At 38.5% G+C, this 9,648-nt stretch overlaps 1 pseudogene; it reads left to right on the forward strand.

Moving 5' to 3' along the window:
• The first annotated feature begins 8,682 nt into the window (after window positions 1-8,682).
• LOC121993383 lies at window positions 8,683-8,771 on the forward strand (annotated as a pseudogene).
• Window positions 8,772-9,648: the final 877 nt, after the last annotated feature.

The raw sequence follows: 9,648 nt of genomic DNA on the forward strand, positions 1-9,648 counted from the left end.
ATCACCCCTTGCTTGATTGGTGGTTGCACCAATTCAGAGCGATACCTGCTCTGATACCACTTGTAGGATCGAAAAGATTCTAGAGGAGGGTGAATGGCGATCATCAAAAATCGAGAGTGAATCAAAGTACGCAACGGAAGAAAAGGAAAAAATGCTAACAAACCAAGTTTTACATGGAACAGAGTCTTTGACGACTCCTACTCCAAGGCCCGCACTCATCGAGTACTTTCATTGGACAATACATTATCAGTTAATAAATGTATTATAGGAATTGGTTACAAGAACTGAAAAGAATAATGTTACCAATACAAAAAGGAAATTTGGAGGACTCTTCATTCTTCGAACTTTAAAGCAACCTTCCGGTGTCGTCGAAGCTTTTTGGAGCCGTACGTAAGAGAGAAAATTATAGTAGTTGTTATTTTTGAGCTCCTAGTCGAAGGCCTTTAAATAAGCCCATTCCCAATGCCTGGAACCCCTCCAAGCACTTGGACCATGTGGCTCGACCAGTCAACGCGCTCTGCATCAGCTTGTGGATAAATTTTATGGTCCAAGTGCCTGGGCCGACTCTGGGCGCCCCATGCACCCGCCCAGGCAAGACTGGTCCGAGCGCCTGGACCAGCTCCAAGTGCCCAAACCCCGTTTTTTAGCTCCTTTTCTTGCAAAAAAGAGTTAGTCATGGGCAATAAAAATAGGTTCATCTTGCCAAACAGAGTTAGTACAACTCAGCAGATAGGAGTAGTAATTAGATCATGTCTCATCGAGACCAGGATCTAGTCAAAATCTCAACTTAGATTTCCCAAATGAATCTAAGTTGGATCGACATCTACAGTTCCCTCAATGGGGAACGTGTCCTCACTAGATCTCTCCTTCAGTTGCTTACCTTTACTTACCAAATGAAGTCACTTGACTTGCCTTTGACCCACCAGGTCTTCCTGCTAGTTGTCAGGTCTATAGACCCAACTGGATTTCGGCTGGTTGTCAAGTCCTACGAAGCCAACCGGACTTACTGCTAGATATCGGGCCCTACGAACCTATTTGGACTTCCCACCAACTTACAGGTCCCGCGGATCTAGTTATATTTTAGCCTAGTGTAAGGTCCTTCAGACCAGCTAATTCTTGCACACTTAGTAGAAAGTTTAGACAAATAACATATCTAACTTTAACTTATTTATCATACATTAAAATTAGATTGTTAGTGTAACATGCACCAACATGGAGGATAGTACAGCAGTCAGGGGTTAAAGATGTGAGTAGTCAGGGACCCTGATGCTATGTAGTTAGATAAATATTTAGTGAACTATCAGCCTCGACCACTCTATAGTGGTAGTTAGAGGATAGTACAATTGTCACGGATCTGGCCTCTCATCTATACAAGGGTTGTGGTTTTATGAGAGGTGGTCAGGAGTGACCATGATGCATGCATGGATATGCATATGAGTGTGTTGCATCTTTTGGAGATATATCTACATTTGCTTGTGATTGTTGCATTTGCTTGAGATATGATTGTGTTGGTGCAATCAACCTCCAAGGTTTTAATGTCGGACAAATATGTTTAATGGAGCTTTATCAAGGGAAGTCCTAGCCGTGGTTCGGCAAGGGTCAGAAGTCAACCGAGTGACTAGTCCTAACTGCAGTTAGGCAAGGGAAGTCCTAGTTGTGGCTAGGCAAGAAAAATCTCAGTAGATCGTGGAAGTCAGGTAGAAGGATTCGATAGGTCTGGAAGTCCTGATATCGAATCCCTGGTGGGTCGATCCAATGATGAGTCTTGATTAGTGAAGCCAGATGGAGAAAGTCCTACGGGTGGTAACCTGGTCTAGTGAGTGAAGCTATGTGGAGAAAACCCTAGAGGGAGGTAACTCTAGGTTCTAGTGAGTGAAGCTAAATGGAGAAAATCTTAGGAGGAGGCAACCTTAGGTAACGAGAAGTCTTAGAGGAGTGAACTCTAAGTAAGATTGATCGGATGGTTTTCGGTCGACCGCGCGTGGTCGACTGAACTAGCGGATCTTGGTAATTCTAAGTTTGTTTTACCATAGTATTTTACATTACTATTATTGTTGTTAGCTAATTTAGTATTATAGGAAAAGTCTTAGTGAATCAGGCAATCAGACACTGAGTAGAGAAAGTTCAAATAGATCTGGAGGACCAATGTTTGGCAGATATGTTGAGGTAATCAACTGGAGTGGAGCGACGGGAAGATCATGTCCTAGGAAGGGATAAACACTAGGTCACTAATCCAACTGAAGAAATCGGTAGGTTTTCAAGTTGAGATCAAAGACAAATTTACTATCTACTCATACTTTACTACTTATGCATCATACTATACTATGCTAACTCTGTTTTGTAGGAGTATTCAAACTAACTCTGTTTTGTAGGATCCATGTGGATCGGTCGAGCGAACGTAGGGATTAGTCGATCGAACCAAGCTGACATGACATAGAGTGATCTAGCAAAACACATTTGGTATGCAAGGGGATTGGTTGACAGAACCCAATGATCGATCGACCTAACATTAATTCCATTGATGATGAAGCAGATTCGGATCCCAGCGAATAAGGCAATTTGAGGGATCGGTTGACCGAATCAAGTGATCAGTTGACCAAACCTTTAATGGCATTAATTACGCAAAGATCAAATCTTGTCATCGAAGGAAAGTACAGTATTCAGTCGGTCGATAAAGCGTTCAGTCGACTGAATGGATCAATTGACCGAAGAGCTTTTCAGTTGCTCGAACTTGGCTTATAAAAAGACCTCAGGATCTGACCCTACTAGGATAACTTCTATAGTGCAAATTCTCTATTCTACTCTGCTCGTGATTCTATCATTCGGCCTCTCAACTCAACTTGCAAGCTACTACGCCGAGAAGTGTTGATAAGCTTCAATATCTATTCCTATTGTCGGTATATTTTAGTTAATTTTACATTGTTTACTTTCTAAAAAATAATAGTGTGTTACTATCTTTTCATCTGTATAAATTACTTCTTTCTGAAGATTTTGGGAAGAAGAATTATAGTGAATTATCCAATGGTACGATCAAGGATCGCGAGCCTTGGAGTAGGAGTAGACATAGGCTCCAAACCAAATAACCAATTGAGTCATCTTTATTAGTCTTATTATTTTCCACTGCTTTACTTTGATCGATTTCTTTCTATAAAAGAAAATGTTTTAAGAAGCAATATTCACCCCCCCCCTCTATCGCTTCCTTTTGATCCAATAGATTGCTACATATGGTTGTCATTCTTCATACATGTTCATTTATCATACATGTATATCTTGTCAGTTATATTGATCATGTGTTACGAGCAGATCTGTTGTTGATCCCCAGTGAGTTTACTGATATTATACCATATTGTTGGATTGAAAGCACTAGAAGGGGGGGGGGGGGGGGGGGAATAGCGCTTGTGGCTATTTTGTTCATTTTGAAAAACTCAAAATTATGCAGTGGAATAAAGAAAAGAAACAAACACAATGGCTAACAAGTTTCTTTTACTTGGTTCGGAGTCTATAACGAGTCCTACTCCAAGGCCCACACTCGTTGAGTGCTTACTTTGGGCAATCACTATAAGCTCGGAACATTACAATTCAGATTTACAATATTAAACAGTAATGAAATTATACCGACAATGAAAATAGTAATCTTGAAGCTTCTGGTTGTCGAAGACTTGTTGTAGCTTCACTGGATCGTTCTTTGAACAACACACGGAAGAAGGGTTATCAAATTGTGTTGTTTTCTTGTTGCTGCTCGAACTGGGCTTAAGTAGCCCGCGGAGGGCGCCTCCAAGCCCATGGAGGGCGCCCTCATCCACACTGAATTCGCAACGTGGATAAGCTCTGACTTCTTTACGGCTTATCCACCTGAGGGCGGATCCAACCGTATGGAGGGCGCTCTCCACCTGCGTCCAGGGTGCCCTCTGCCCTGCTGCATGGAGGTATTTGGCTAGTGCACCCGAGGCGCCTCCAAGCTCCATGGAGGACGCCTCGGGTACTATTCATCTGAGGCTTTACATCCTTTTTGCTCCCTGCAAGATGCGTTAGTCCAAAATATAAAATATATCTTGCAAAATGGAGTTAGACATAATGCAATAAGGTTAAGATAAATATCTGGCAGTCATCAGACTGTTCAGTTCTGACTTCGAATTTCTGACCGGAAACCCTAGGTCGAACCGACGCCTATTGTTCCCTCACCGGGGAACGCGTCCTCACCTACACCACTCAGGAGAGTTTACTTGTTGCCAATTAATCCTCAAGACCAACTAGACTTTTGCTCAGCGTCCGAAGCTTCCGGTCTTCATGTTGGACGTCCGCTCCACGACCCGTCCAGTCTTCCACCCGATTTGCGACACCAGGATTTTAACCTAGGGTTACCACCCCCTAGGATTTTACCCAAAGCTTTCGACCCGCCAAGACTTTTCGCCTAGGGTTACCACCCCCTATGACCTAGGGTTACCGTTCCCTATGGTTTTCTCTTTGCCTAACCGCAGCTAGGACTTTTCCTCACCTAGGGTTACCGCCCCCTAGGACCTAAGGTTACCACCCCCTAGGGTTTTCCACCTGCCTAATCACGGCTAGGACTTTTGCCTAAGTACACTTAGGACTTTTCTACAATCTCATCAAACTTGTTAGATAACAAAACAAGTAACTTTGGACCCTCTGACATAATCAAAACACAAGTTCGACTGTCGGATGCTTCCCGTACCAACACATATGTGTCAGTTCTAGATTGGGTATGTGTAGTTATTATGTCAGTTATAGTTATGTGCATTGATTATGTCGTATATGATCATATTCTTATTTTCCTATTGAGACTGTATACTTTGATCTCAATGTTTTATACAGACCATGCACAATCTTATCTATGACTTGCTGAGTCACCCGTACTCACCACCCCATTTGTACTTTTATATTTTTTTAGATAACAGGTAGATGATTGTGGAGTCTCTTGGAGTATCCTATCTGTCAGTCCCACTTCACATAGAAGATGGTCTTTACTTCACTTTTATTTTCTTACATGTTTTCCTTGTGGTATTGGCATTGTAAATAGTGTTTAGCCATGTGGGCACTTTATCATTTTTGGTATTTTATTGTGTTTAAGTCGTGTTGGTACGCATTGTATCATTTTAGTTTGTGTGGCTTTCCTATATCTTTCACTATGATTTATGTTACCATCGTGTGGGCTATTTATTATTTTATTTTCTATTCTAGCCATGTAAGATGTGTATACAACTACGTGGTTGTTGATTCATCCATTTGGGCTACATATTAAACTGCATGGTTGTGTTTTATTTTCAACCATGTGGGCTTTAGGCCAAGTGGCTATGTATCTAGATTTCGTTTGTCACTGTTACAAGAGAGATGTCATCCGTTTGTCAGGCAAGGACTCTTCTAGAGCGTGACAAAAATAGTATGTTTATGAAAAATTTTATACTTATCCGAAGACTTATTTTTTCCATTAACGAAAATTTTTCAATATTTTTTAAAAATTTAAAATAATTTTTACAATATTTTTGGCAAATGAGAGACTTAATTTTTATAAATTAATTCCTTTGCAAATTAATTTCAATTAAAATCCATAGCTTTGGGATGTTTGTATACAACCCCTAGTAAAATTTTTAGATTTTTTTTCAAACTATACTTTTTTCCCTAATTTTTTTAGGAGAAGAAGATATTAAGTTTAGGGGGAGGTTTAATTATTTATTTACAATTTAATTAAATCGATTTAATTGTCATACTTTAGTTATAATTATTTTTTACTTGCTTGTTTGTTTAACCCTAATCTTAACTCAGGTTGATGTATATAAAAAATGTGAAGATTGTAAGTACCCCAGATTGATTTTGATGTGATCAATTAAGTTAAGTTAGGTCCTATATCTTTTGATGTCTTGTATCTAAGTATGTAGAGACTTAGGAACACAAGAAGTCGAGCAAAAAACACAGTGAATGAGAAGGTTGGCATGGGAAGCTAGTCAACGGGCTCAATGCATCCAAGGGACAAAAAGTTGCAGAAGTGTAGACCGATAGACAAGAAGGACACGCGCCAAAGCATTCAAGGAACGAAAAGCTGGGAGGAAGTCTGCTTGAGGAGAAGGTCGAAGTTGGGTTTGGATGAGCTCAACTCCAGATGATTGTAGCATCATCCAAGCAAAGAATGTTCGATAAAGTCAACTTTAAAGTTGACTTTAGATCTACCAACCGCCGAAGTGAAGGTGCCTCCAAGGAGCATAGAGGCACCCTCTCGTCTCAAGAAGGAAGCGCCCTGCTAGATCATGGAGGCGCCCTTGCACCTCCCTTAGAGGTACCCTTGCGCCTCCCTTGGAGGCTCCCTTAATTAACTGAGGTGTCTCCCATTGATCAAAGTCATTGGTTGACCGTTAGCGTTCAGATAAAGTTATATCCACACTGAAGTTGCCTCCACCTGCTCCGAGGTGCCTCCATGCCTCGTCAGGACAACGATAACATCTTCTAAGAGGCTATAAAAGCCCTCTTGAGCTAAGAATTAAAAGAGAACAATGGTATTCATTTTTCTAGTCATTTCTGAGCTTGTCAAAGTGTGTAAGAGGCTACTCCGCCTTCAACAAAGGAATTTTTACTAATGACACTTTTTCATTGCGTTGGATTAACAACCATTCCGATTGAAATCAAGTAAACTTTTTTACCTTCTTACTTTTTGTTAAGTTGTTATTTTTATGTTAGTTATATGTTTTTACTAATAATGTGTCCTTGCTAAGTTCAAATAGCAAGAGAATTTTTTAAATTCTTTCAGGGTGTTCACCCCCCTCTAGCAAGCCTCACCTGGTCCTATAGTATGATGCAACTAGAAAAAAAAATATTATGTAAAAATAAATATGAAAAAACTAAAATGAACCCAATACATCCCCCCCCCTCTTTAAATATTTCATTATGCTAATGAAACCTAGAAAAATAATGTGGAGGAGGTTATAAAATTAGAGAAGTTACCAAGTGATGGGCTCCGAATGGTTGAGACATTTATGTTCTGAAGATACCCCTCTTCCTGATATTTGTATTCCTCCACATCTCTTAGTCCTACAAAAAGAATATAGACAAGAAAAATTAAGTAGAGGATTGGGTTATAAAGAAAGAAAAGAAACTAAAAAGAAACTATAACTTAAATGAAGTTAAGAAAGATCTTGGGTTGTCTCCCAAGAAGTGCTTATTTTATGTCATTAGTTCAACTTCTTATTTGGGCTTATCTAAATCTCACTCTAGCTAGAGTAGAATACTTTTAGACTTTCTTTCCAATAGCCCATTTTATTATGAAGAGAGATGTCATCATGCGATCGATATAGTGTATCACCCATCGTTCTCTCCATCTTTATCTTCTTGAAAGTTTTTTCTGGTGGTTGAAGACATTTCAGATTGAGCTTCCAATTTCCAACCCAAGTGAAATCTACACACCCAAAAGATAAGCACACCTACCACAAGCATGTAATATAAGAAAGAACTAGAACCATATTAAATTTGATGGAGCATGAATGAAAAAATGAATCATATCCCACAAAATTGATTTTAGGTACCTCTATGAAAGGTTCTAAAAGATCACTAGGAATACTAACCATGCAATATTGAAAAGTACCCAAATGTTCTAAACAAGTGGATGTGACTTCTTCTAGATCAAATGATGGTTCTAGCTCTAGCTCAGGTGGTAGTCCAACTAAAGGTGGTAATTCTTGGGACTCTGCTATCTCTGTACATGTCCCTACACTTATATCGACAACTTGTTCAATTCTTGCAACTCTCATAGTATCAAGTGGTTGTGGAATCAAAGGAGTTGATTCTTGGGGTGTTGCTTTCGTAGCACAAGCCCCTACATTTTTATCCGCTACATCATTATCATAATTGGCCAAGAGTTCACTAACATCAATATCATCAACTAGAGGATCAACAACTTCATCAAAAATTTCAAACTAATTATCCTCATCAGAAAATTCATCATCGTTATGTATTCCAACAAAATTACAAGTGACTAATTCATCATCATCAGAAAATTCATTATATTGAATTAAATCAATAAATTTGCATGCAACCAAATTATCATCATTGAATTTGCCAAATTCTTCTTCTCTCATAGTTGTCACTTACCTTTCTTCTCAAGTACGAGGAAGAGGTTCAAATTTGTTGTCAAAACTAGATTCTATCAACCTTTGAAGAAATAGTGTTGGTGGCCCATTGACCATAACTGGAGTGATGGAGGTGAGTCTTTGTGATTCTCTTGTGTTCCTATCCTCATATCTATACCCTTCTCCTAAGGTTCGTTGGTATACAAACCACTTCTCAACTTGATATCATTATAATGTGCACTAGACTTGGTTTGGGCGAGAGGGAGGCATTATTTGAACCATTTTGAAGTCAAGCTTTCTAACTTAGCTTCTAATTGTTTAAACCTCTCATTCTATGACTCATGATTTTCAAAGCTTTTGGGTTAGTTGCACTGCATCTTGTTTAACAGACACACTTGCATTCATGGCTCACACTTCTGAAATTTCTGAGTAAGATGTCAACACATTCTCAGTTGCCCATTCTTAGAGGTTCAGTGTTACTTGACCAATTAATTTGTACGTTTCATCCAAACTTTTGTTCATCAAGGAACCTCCTACAGCTAAATCTAAAATTCTCTTACTCAAAAAAGTAATCCCAATATAGAATATATGTACTGTCAGCCATTTATCTAAGACATGATGAGGACACTGTCTTAAATAACCCTTAAATTTGTCCCATGTTTCATATATTGTTTACCCATCTCCTTGGATTCTATTCCTCATATATATTTTCTACTAGGAGGGAAAAAGTGATTCAAAAACAGTTATTCCAATTGATTCCAGCTTATTATACTTTGTTGAGGAAGAGAGTACAACTAAATTCTTGCTTTATCTTTGATACTAAAAGGGAATGCTAATAATCAAATAGTATCTGCAGAGGCTCCTTCATAGTTCACCATATTACAATACTCTAGAAATGTCTCCAGGTGAATATAAGGGTTTTCTGAAATTTCTCCTCTAAATTTGTGACTTTAATTATAACATGATAATCAAATCTAGGGCAAGTTAAAAGTTGTCAACTTCTATCTGAGGTGCCATAATAGATGATCTGAATCTTATAGAAATGGGTGTGAAGAATTCTTTTAAAGGCCTATCTCTCATGTCAAAGCTCATTGAATCTCATTAAAACATAATTATTAGAAAAACTGAAATGCAGAATTAAAAATAAATAAGTAAATGAAAAATCTATTAACAAGTCTAGAGTAACTTATATCCTAATCAACTAATGTTAATCAGAAATAGTCCCCAACAGCAGTGCTAAAAACTTGTTATCAAGCCACAAGTGCTTGGCTACGTCGTTAATAATAAAAATATCAATTCCATATATACTATTGATTAAGCACTTGCTGATTTCGCGCGATAAATTATCTAGACAATCGAACGTTAGTTGAATGCTTTTAAGCTTACTTCTAACGAGGATTAAACGCTACACCAGAGTGTTTACACTATTCTCATTTAATATTATTAAGTAGAAGAGGTAATATAGAAAGTCCAGTGAAAGGAATACGCCTTGTCACTGGGACCCACCAGTCATGAAATTGTTATATTACACAATTCACTTCCTAACATTAAATTAATGTAAATCCATTAAGCTCTT

Source organism: Zingiber officinale, chromosome 6B (genome assembly GCF_018446385.1).
Source record: "Zingiber officinale cultivar Zhangliang chromosome 6B, Zo_v1.1, whole genome shotgun sequence".
NCBI lineage: Eukaryota > Viridiplantae > Streptophyta > Magnoliopsida > Zingiberales > Zingiberaceae > Zingiber > Zingiber officinale.